Source organism: Mauremys reevesii, linkage group 10 (genome assembly GCF_016161935.1).
Source record: "Mauremys reevesii isolate NIE-2019 linkage group 10, ASM1616193v1, whole genome shotgun sequence".
NCBI classification, from domain to species: Eukaryota; Metazoa; Chordata; order Testudines; family Geoemydidae; genus Mauremys; species Mauremys reevesii.
The window spans coordinates 61756402-61765797 of record NC_052632.1 but is presented as its reverse complement, the minus strand read 5'-3'; the positions used below and the strand labels follow the sequence as shown (position 1 = coordinate 61765797).

The 9396-nt window shown below is 43.8% G+C and overlaps 1 long non-coding RNA gene across 2 annotated transcripts; it reads left to right on the top strand.

Moving 5' to 3' along the window:
- The first annotated feature begins 679 nt into the window (after nt 1-679).
- Nucleotides 680-5904, top strand: LOC120373885. 2 transcript variants are annotated; one of them, XR_005585786.1, is made up of 5 exons: nt 680-749; nt 1355-1463; nt 3458-3519; nt 5047-5324; nt 5733-5904. It is a non-coding gene; the product is annotated as an uncharacterized LOC120373885 (long non-coding RNA). The 2 variants fall into 2 exon arrangements; XR_005585787.1 differs by lacking the exons at nt 3458-3519; nt 5047-5324; nt 5733-5904 and adding an exon at nt 1605-3120.
- The last annotated feature ends 3492 nt before the right edge of the window (nt 5905-9396 follow it).

Sequence of the window (9396 nt, the reverse complement as noted above, 5' to 3'; positions counted from 1 at the left end):
AAGCTCTGCAGAAATGCATGGTCTAATAATTTTTGAAAGAACTGTGCTGGTGGAAACCTTTGGATCATTAAGTCATTGTCACAGGCTGACTGGCCCTTTAAGGCTCAGTTATGGGATGATGGGATAGCCTAATTTTGGCAATTAATTTATCTTTGATTATTAGCAGGTAAATATGCCCAATGGTCTGTGATGGGATGTTAGATGGGGTGGGATCTGAGTTACTATGAGAATTCTTTCCTGGGTGCTGGCTGGTGAGTCTTGCCCACATGCTCAGGGTTTAACTGATAGCCATATTTGAGGTCAGGAAGGAATTTTCCTCCAGGGAAAATTGGCAGAGGCCCTGGAAGTTTTTTGCCTTTCTCTGCAGCGTGGGGCACAGGTCACTTGCTGGAGGATTCTCTGCACCTTGTGGTTTTTAAACCACGATTTGAGGACTTCAATAACTCAGACATAGGTTAGGGGTTTGTTACAGGAGTGGGTGAGTGAGATTCTGTGGCCTGCCTTGTGCAGGAGGTCAGACTAGATGATCATAATGGTCCCTTCTGACCTTAAGTCTATGAGTTATGCCTGTAACCCAGCAGCTAGCCCCCAGCTGATATAGGGCAACTTAGTGATAATTAGTGACCCCAGCCATGAAATGGTTGGGAAAAGACTATATAGAGTGGAGAACCCAGTTAGGTTCCTGGAGGCGGAGAGACTGCAAAGAAGGCAGGACTTTTCTGTAGGCAGGAGAACACACAGGAAGCAAGGTCAGTTCCCTGTATTGGGGAGCCCTGAGCTAAGGCCCTACAAAGGGTGTTGGGGGATGCTGCTAGAGTCCCCAGGAGAGAGTAGTGAGGGAAAACTATGTTAAGACAGGAACTCTCCAGAAGCAGTTTAAGCTTTTGTGAGGAAGTCCCTGAGGTAGGGTCAGTGAAAGACCTTCAGTGGAACCTGAGAGGGGTGGAAGACTTATTAGTTCAGCAGTGAAGGGAGAACCCAGAGTCTGAAAACCAAAGGGAGGCTGTGTTAAGCACAGGCTGTGGGGGATCAGCATGAGAGGACTTGGAGCTAGCAAGTGGCCCAAGCAAAGATCAGCATGTCTGAAGAAGCAGATCTAGCTGCTTAATACAGGGTCAGAACCCAGAGCAGAGGCTGGGCTCGGTGCCTCAATCAGCTCCTGAGGAAGGGGCATGCAAGCCAAATGGCAGGAGCAGGTTAGGCTCCTGGGGGGGAAGGCCTTGATGTAGCAAAAGTGAGAGCACTTCAGTGGTGCCTGAGAGGGCCTGAAGATTATGATTTAGATGTTTAGTTTAGACTTTCAGTTGGGCCTTTTGGTACCTCAGAAGGAGACTGAACTTTGTGACTTTGCCAGAGGGCCAAACCCCAGAAGACTCAGTGAGAGGCAGATGGCCAGCAGGAGGCACTGGAGATGAGGGCCCCTTTGCAGCATCATGTCCTGACACAAGGAGGTTCTACGGGTGGTGAGTATACTACTTTACAATCATCGAAGTGTGGGAATCTGCTCTGGGGGCTTCCGCGCCTATAATAATCAGTACCATGACTTCCCTTAAATATCCTTACTATATGACTTATCTTTACTTGCTTATTTACTTGCATTGCAGGTGGCTATTTGCAGACCTAGGTGACTCTGAACAGAAGAGCAATGTCTGCCCTACAGGTTGGGATGGATGTTCTGACACCTGCCCCTTTCCCTGCCTGCTGGGAATGGTGGTTGCCATCTGTTCCTTTCTGTCACTGAAAAGACTCAGTACTTCCAGGGATTACATTATGAGTGACAGAAACACTGACTCCTTGGAACCATCGTTTCTACAGTGTCTACTTTGTGAAGGCATTGGATTGAGGGCTGATCCCAGGGGGGAAGTGACAGAGGGGGTCAGAACGTGCATGAGATCACTGGGGTCTCAGTGGATGGGCACTGGGGAATAAAATATACCAGCATGTCCCTACTGCTCAGTATCAGCTAGCAGATGTATCATGCCGGTGTCTGACTGTAATGGGTTTCATTTGACTTCAAGTATAATCTAGCGATTTGTGTCTATAGTCACAAAAAGTAATGTTATACTATATTTTACATAGTTTGCCACTATTGCAATTCTTACGTCAAATGCTGAAAGAAACACAATGTCTTTAGAAAAACAAAATTCACATGTTCCTCCAGTACCTTGACTGTACCTGTTCTGATAATGGCATTGGATCCCTTATCTGGCCCAGACACATGCTAAAAGAAATGAACAGGAAGGTTCCCTTGGTAAAGCTGGTGTTCCTGCAATTTTAATAAAATGGAAGTGTAATCTCAGTATCTCTCAAGTGTCCCTGTAACCTCAATGTCTTTAATCACATGTTCTGTTTACTGGCAGATCAGTTATCAGGTATAATGAGTCAGCCTAATGCTTTTAATGGTTGATACTGGCCTACTTTCAACATCTTTCAGATGACAGTTGTGTATTTTTTAAATGGGAAAATGCTGCCTATGGCCACATAATGACATCTATAGAAGGAATGTTATCTCCCCTTATTTAACCTTAGCAAACTTTCCCCTCTAAGTTACAACCAATAGGCTTCTAGTTTGTAAACTTCACTTATCATGCTGCTTGCCAGCCTGCAGGAATGTCAGACTGCTATGCTCTGAGCTCATGCTCAGAAAAATGTTACCTCCAGCATCAATGTTGTTCTGGGTGAACCTAGGAATAGTGTAATGGCTTTGCATGTTTTGGAGAAGAACAATAGCATTCTGAAGTTGCATTGACTTCAGAGGGCTTTGGAGGGCCCTAAATGTGGAATAGCTTTGATCTTGCAGTGATATAACTGAGATCAGAATCTGGCTGTTTGAATGTGAAAAGTCGGGCTGGAAATACTGCAGGATATTATTTGGGAATCTGGCTCTTCCCTTATCCTGATCTGTCTGTTACAGCATTTCCCAAAATGTGGGGCATGAAGGCATAGCTGGGGTGAGATGTATACATTTAAAAAGGCCTGCAATGCCACAAGGAATTGTGGAAGGAAGATGTGACTGATTTTATGGTCATGACAGGGAGGAACAGTTCAGCCTTGGAAAGGCTGGGGAATGCTGCTGTTGTATGGCACCCATCACTGTCATAGCTAAATGCCTCAGCTGGAACTAGGAAGTGTAAAAAATAAAAATGCTCTATTCCTGTCCACTGTTTGCGGCTGTTTATTTTCCGGGTTTCATCCTGCATTTTGACATGTGGGAACCACATAGTTTGGAGAATCAGATTTTATAAAGCTCCCCATTGGTGCTTGGGTATCTGCCTTTACTGTACATTGTGCTACTGCCAAGTCTAATTCCTTATACAATATGCAAACATATTAAGAGGAGAGATGTTTTTATAGCCCGGTTCAGCAAGTTGATATTGCACTTTGATGAAGAGAAGGTAATGGTGGTAAGTGAACCCTTCTCTTGAATTGTTATATAAATGTCGATTTTTTGTATCAGGGCTTCTGTTGAGGAAAGGAGAAAGGGATCCAGTCCAAGAGAGCTGCTGAGAACACAGGCAGGTACAGTCCATTTGTATAAAATCTGCGTCTAGTCTATATAACGTCTAGTCTGTATAACGCTTGGAAGCAGGTCTCTGTCTCTGCCATGATTGGATCTGTTAACTCAGCCTCCCATGTGCATATAAATGATTTTCTTGAGCTGGTTACAAGGATGTCTCTTGACAAGATCTGTGTGTTGCAGCTTATTTTGACAGAACATTCATACTGGTAGCATTTTCTCTGGCTTTTATTTTCCTCTTTAATGGTTGCATCTAGATTTCCTACTGTCTCCCTAAATTCCAGTTTAGTTTTTTTTACTAGCACAGTCGTCTCTCTAGACATGCAGATCGCTCTCTTCCTCATTTTTCCTCTGTCAGAGCTCCTGGAAACACTTTTTGGGAAGTGCTGAGCACAGTATTTTATTGTTTCTGGTATGAAGTCAGCACTTGGATGTTTGTAGCTTACTGACATGTTGATGAATATCCATTTGTAAAACTTCCCAGTACTGTTTTGAAGAATGTATAATTTAGCAGTAAGGAGCTGTGGAAGCTGTTGAATCACCATGCGGAGCTCAATAAGAAGGGCTGAATCCTTTACTGTGTTCATGTTTGTCAAATATTTCCTGATACCTTACTAGCATCGCTTTGCTGCATTTATGAATCCGTTGTACTAAGAGGTTTGAGGATTTTTTAGACTTGATGCATTTGCTTTGGCTAAAACCTGAAGCCTCTTCTCAGTTTTGGCTCCAGTGGGAATTGTGCAGAACAGAGAGGCAAATCCGACCCCTTCCTCCATAGCAGTGATGCACCTGAACTGGTGTTGATTCCACTGTGTGACAGGGGAAAGGCAGCATTAGGAGAGCCCATGCAGGAGGTGTGTGTACCCACTGTGTGGTGAGTGCCACACCAGAGAAGGACTGAGATGTCCTTCCCTGTGGAGTGGGGCTTTTGGCTGAAACACAGACTGAGGCATAAATCCACTGGGCATTGACCTGTCTAGGGAAGCAGGAGCAACAAGGGTTGCTACAGCCTCAGGGCTGCAGTAGGGATCATGCAGTCATCTCACGGTATAGGCAGAATTGCCTGTCATTTGTCCATTCTCCGTTTTCTGTTGCTCCTCCCCAAGAACAGGCTACCTGTTGGCAGCTAGGGTGACTTGATGTTTGCTCTCTGCTCTTTTTACTCTCCCTAGTTGGTTATCCCTTATTATCTTTCCTGCTCTCAACTTGCAATGTTTGTGACAACTCCTGCTTTTGTACTGATTTGATTGTCTGTGATCATTGCCTTCAGTTGCAGTCTGGGTGCCTGCTTCACCTGCTGCAGACTGGAAGCCAGCCTGCAATTTAGAAAAAAAATGTGGCCTCCTCCCTTGGCGTTTGTTCAGCAAATGGAACACTACACAATGTCCACATTGGTTGTTATTGTGTCTGTTCTCTAGTCCAAATAGGTCATCTCTTCAAGGAAATTCCTTCACTTGTTGCACCTGGCAGTGGCCAGAGATGTCTCAGAATGTCCTTTTGAAACTCCTTCTCTTGTTACTCTGAACAAGGTAAACCGCCATACCTGTCTCAAGCCAGCCCCCGATAATCAGCTAGAGCTCACAAGCCTTCGGATGTTCGCCCATTCTCCACACAGAGCTTTCAGGAAAGAGAACTGTACAGCCTTAGAAACACACACCATAGTCTTCTCTTCAGCCACTCGTCACTGGATGCCTGAAATCTGTCAGAGCTTCTGAAATCTGGTTGGAATCATTGCCTGCAGCACCTCGAGAGTCGTGATGGACACATTAAAAATGCTTGGATGGAAACTGTGTGACGTGCCATGAAGGTGAATGGAGCCCAGCTACTTGATTCGGTTTGCACATATCCTCGTTGTTTCCTGACCATTGTCATTAAAACTACAGTGAGATTCACCCCCTACACCTACATATTTAATTCCCAGGAAGGGCAAAAGAAATCCCCTATATAAAGTTTTCAGAGAAGTACAGAACCCCTAAAGAAAGTGGATGCCCTTTTTATTTTAGCCTGAATCAGTCTCTAATCTACTTTCTTCCCTATTTAAAGAGGTAGAGAAGGAATTTCAGACCACTAAGCTCTGTGGGCCAGATGCTGCTCTGATTTCCACACTGTGTGCAATCCCTTTGAGATCGATGGGGATTGCATGGGGTATAAATCCAGGCAGAGTTGTGCCCTTTATCATTATATCTATTCTTGTCCTGTCTCCCTCTTTCTGCAGGCATTTGAGAGATGCACCGTGCAGCAAACCTGGCTGCCGCTAGCATCTCATTCTAAGAAGCCGCCATTTAAAGCACAAACCACAGGTAATCTAATAATTTGGCTTTCTTATAAAAAGTGCACAACAGCAGCTCGGGCCGTCACTCCTGATTACAAATATATCCTAAAATTCTGCTGAACAGCATGACCTTCTGGCAATAAGACAAGTTCTGCTCTTAACCACTCCTCTTAGTTTGGCAAGGCTCCTTTGTGCTAAGCGCCAGCTAAGGGAAATGGCTAATTTAATTAAACCTCCAACTGTTTGGATATTAGAGGATTGTTTTTCATAAGGATTTCAAGAGTATAGTAATACAGGCAGCTCTCCAATTCCTTCCATAAATAATGATCAACAATCATTTAATAGTTTTGCCTTTTAGGGGGCATTTCCTTAGCTCAAGGAAATAGGCAATGTCTTTGCCCTGTAACATTAGCTGTACTTAGCCTTCAGTAATGACAAATGAGGCCTCTCTGGGCATGTCTTCACTGCCCAGTTAACCTGGGCTTTTACACAGGTTTTTACCCAAGTACACCCCTACCACTCACACCCAAACACGCTGACCTGGAGGTGGAGATGCTTTAAACCCAGGTTATTGTATTCATCTGGGCCATATAAATGAAAACCTGAGCCCTGCTTCAACTTAGGAAGTGAGGTTTGCAGTGAGGCTGCAGGTGAAATAACTTGAACTGATAGTCCTTCCAATCCCTCACAATTCCCCCTGAAGGACAGACAGATTCTCCTGGAATTGACAAAACTAATGTGGGTTGGACTTTGCCATGGGGATGCTCACACCCAGGCTAGGTTAACCTGAGTGCTCCGCACTTAGGTCTAACTGTGCAGTGAAAACATAACCCCCAGTGGTTCATGATACTGTGGGTAAATCACAGATTAAACTCTGCTGAATAGGCAAGTTCAAAATACCCGATTCATTGAACTTCAACCTTTCCCCATTACAGTAAATTCTGCCCTGGAACAGAAGTCCTGAGTGTCTATCTCACACCTGCAACCCAGAGTGCCCCAACCCCTGTTAGAAACAAACGCAGTTAGAAGTACTCTTTAATCCCTCACTAGGTAGTACCTAATAGTGCTGCTCTGCAGGCTGCTCCTATCAATCCAAGAATCCGATGCTACCAATCCTTCTCATCATGTTTCCAGGTGAAGATTCCCAGTCAGGCAGGAGAAGGTTAGTGGGAACTTATCCCCACTCATTTGAAACAAACATTCCCCCACTTCTCTCAGTAGGACCCTTCCTCATAGTTCTGAGAGTTTATCTTGTTGAAGAAAAACTAAGTTCTCGCTTTTTTGTTTGGGTGCAGCAAAATCAAAATACTTTATTAATTTCTCTAGTGAACACAAGAGGGAGAGAGTGTCAGGAACTGGGTTGCCCCTTGTCCCGGACGGATCTCTCTCAATTAGTAAGCAATTCATAACAATCATTTATACCTTTGTAACAGACAATGGTTAGTAATCTTGGAGACATTGAAGATAAACATTTGCATCTGTTTATACATAAGCCTATTCGCTATCTTATTTGTTTGCAATACTAGAACAAAAACAAGACTGCAGTTTCACAAGGTCGTAATGACTTTTCACACAATTCACTCTGTACCATATTATCTTACAGCATGCAGGGTCACATCCTAACTTCTGCTAAATTAGCTAACATACATTAAGATCCCTTCAAACCTTTATTAATTAATTCTTGGCCTCCACAATCTCCTTCATCCTAAATCTGCAGCTCTCAATGCGGTGGAGCCAATGCAATACAGCTTTGGCCAGGCATTTTAAGGCAACTTCTTTGCCTGACATGTGTGGCTGCCAGTTATTTCAGACTGGCAGTAACAAAATATCCATCATACAGTGGTGGTATCCAGCCATTTCATTTATAATGTCCACATGAGAATAATGAATGTTCTTACTAGTTAAGTGGCTCGTGTGAGGATGAATGAAAGATGGGAGTCCACATACACGGGGATTTCTCCATATTATTGCCCTCTGGGCCATGACACAACCAACCCAGTCCCCAAGCTGCCTTGAAAGCAGTTAGTGGGATGCAATAAAGAAGTTTGTGGAGTCCTGTTGCACCAAGGAAGTGCAGTAGGCACCCATGTTGCATTCTGAAGATGAGCATGAGATATAAGGATGGTTGGTAGTGGGGGGAGAAAATGGGATTTCCTTCCTACCACTCATGAAGAAGGCTCTAGATTGGATGGGGGTAGCAGGGCTAAACACCTACCTGAGCTGCAGAGCATGGCTCAAGGGAAGCAGAGGCAGGGGGGTTGTATGGAGAATAGGGGAGAGTCTCAAGATATGAAGTGAAGGAATCTGAGGTGTTGGAATAACAGAGATAATCCTTGCTAAATATCCAAACTTTTGGGTGCTTAGTCAAAATGCACTGACTTTCAGAAACTTTTCAAGTTGAATCCTTGCTGTTGAGTTGCCAGTTGAAGAAAGAGGAAGCTACCTTCACCCAAGGAGAAAAAGGCTGTAAATTAATATTGAGCCTTGACTTTAATCCATCCTCGGCAACAGATGAAGCAATATCACAGTGAAGACTCACAGTGAGGAGTTGCTCTGCTAATCTGAGAGTAAACATGTTTAAGGGTCTGCAGAGATAAAGGCGTCCACAACCACAAAGGGCTTAGGGCACCCTGATGTCAATTCCTTACAGTTCCTCGGAATGACTGGTTACAGAAACAATCCTAAGGCTTCTCAAAGTGCTCCAGGACAACAGACTCTTTTTACAGCTGCAGAAGAAAAAAAAATGGTTCCTGGCAGCTGATAACTAACATTTAATCCAGGATCTACTAACAGCGAGAGGGCAGTGCTAGATACTGTAGCCCCACTGTGATGACAAATGGCTTGTCTGTGTCCTTTTAGAAAGGTAGTATCTTCGTGAAACAAGCCTGCAGACATACTGAAGAGGGAATAAGTGAACCGAAGCCTAAAGCAGAGATGCTAGACACTGTTGTTATGTACTTTGGCCTCTATCGCTGATTGAGTTTGCAAACTGGGCAGAGAAAAGATATTAACTGAAAATTGAGGCTCCCAATAAAGTTTCTTTAATTTGTTCAGCTGCATTACTGCATTGTTGCTCCATTCCGTATCATGGTAGCAAGAGAAAGAAAGAAAATGCTTTGGCTTAAAATTCTAAGGGCAGCCTGGAGACAATTTACCTGCCAAATTCATGTTCCTTGGAAGGAGACATCAAACTTCTCTTTGGTTCCAACTATTTCAAGGTGGAAAGAGACAAAAGCATTTGAGAGAAATGATCACGGAATAACGGAAAGGCTGATAGTACAATTGATGTCAGGAAAGATGGACGATGAAGGGAGAGAGATCTCTGGAGGTTTTATTTTGAAGCTTATTTTCATTTTCTCTGCAGATCATTATGGCAGGCAAGACAGCTGTGTTGAGTCCATGAATTTAATTAAAAATGAAGAAACAAGCTCCTTCTGTATGACCTATAAGAACTAAGGTCAGCTGTTTTCAAACTGGAGTGCCAACAGTTAGGCAGTCTGGGGTGAAGTTCTAACCCCATTGAAGCCAATGTCAGAAATCTCATTGACTTAAATAGGGGCAGTTTTTCACCCCTAAATCCATACTGAAGCACCTAAATGAGTGACCA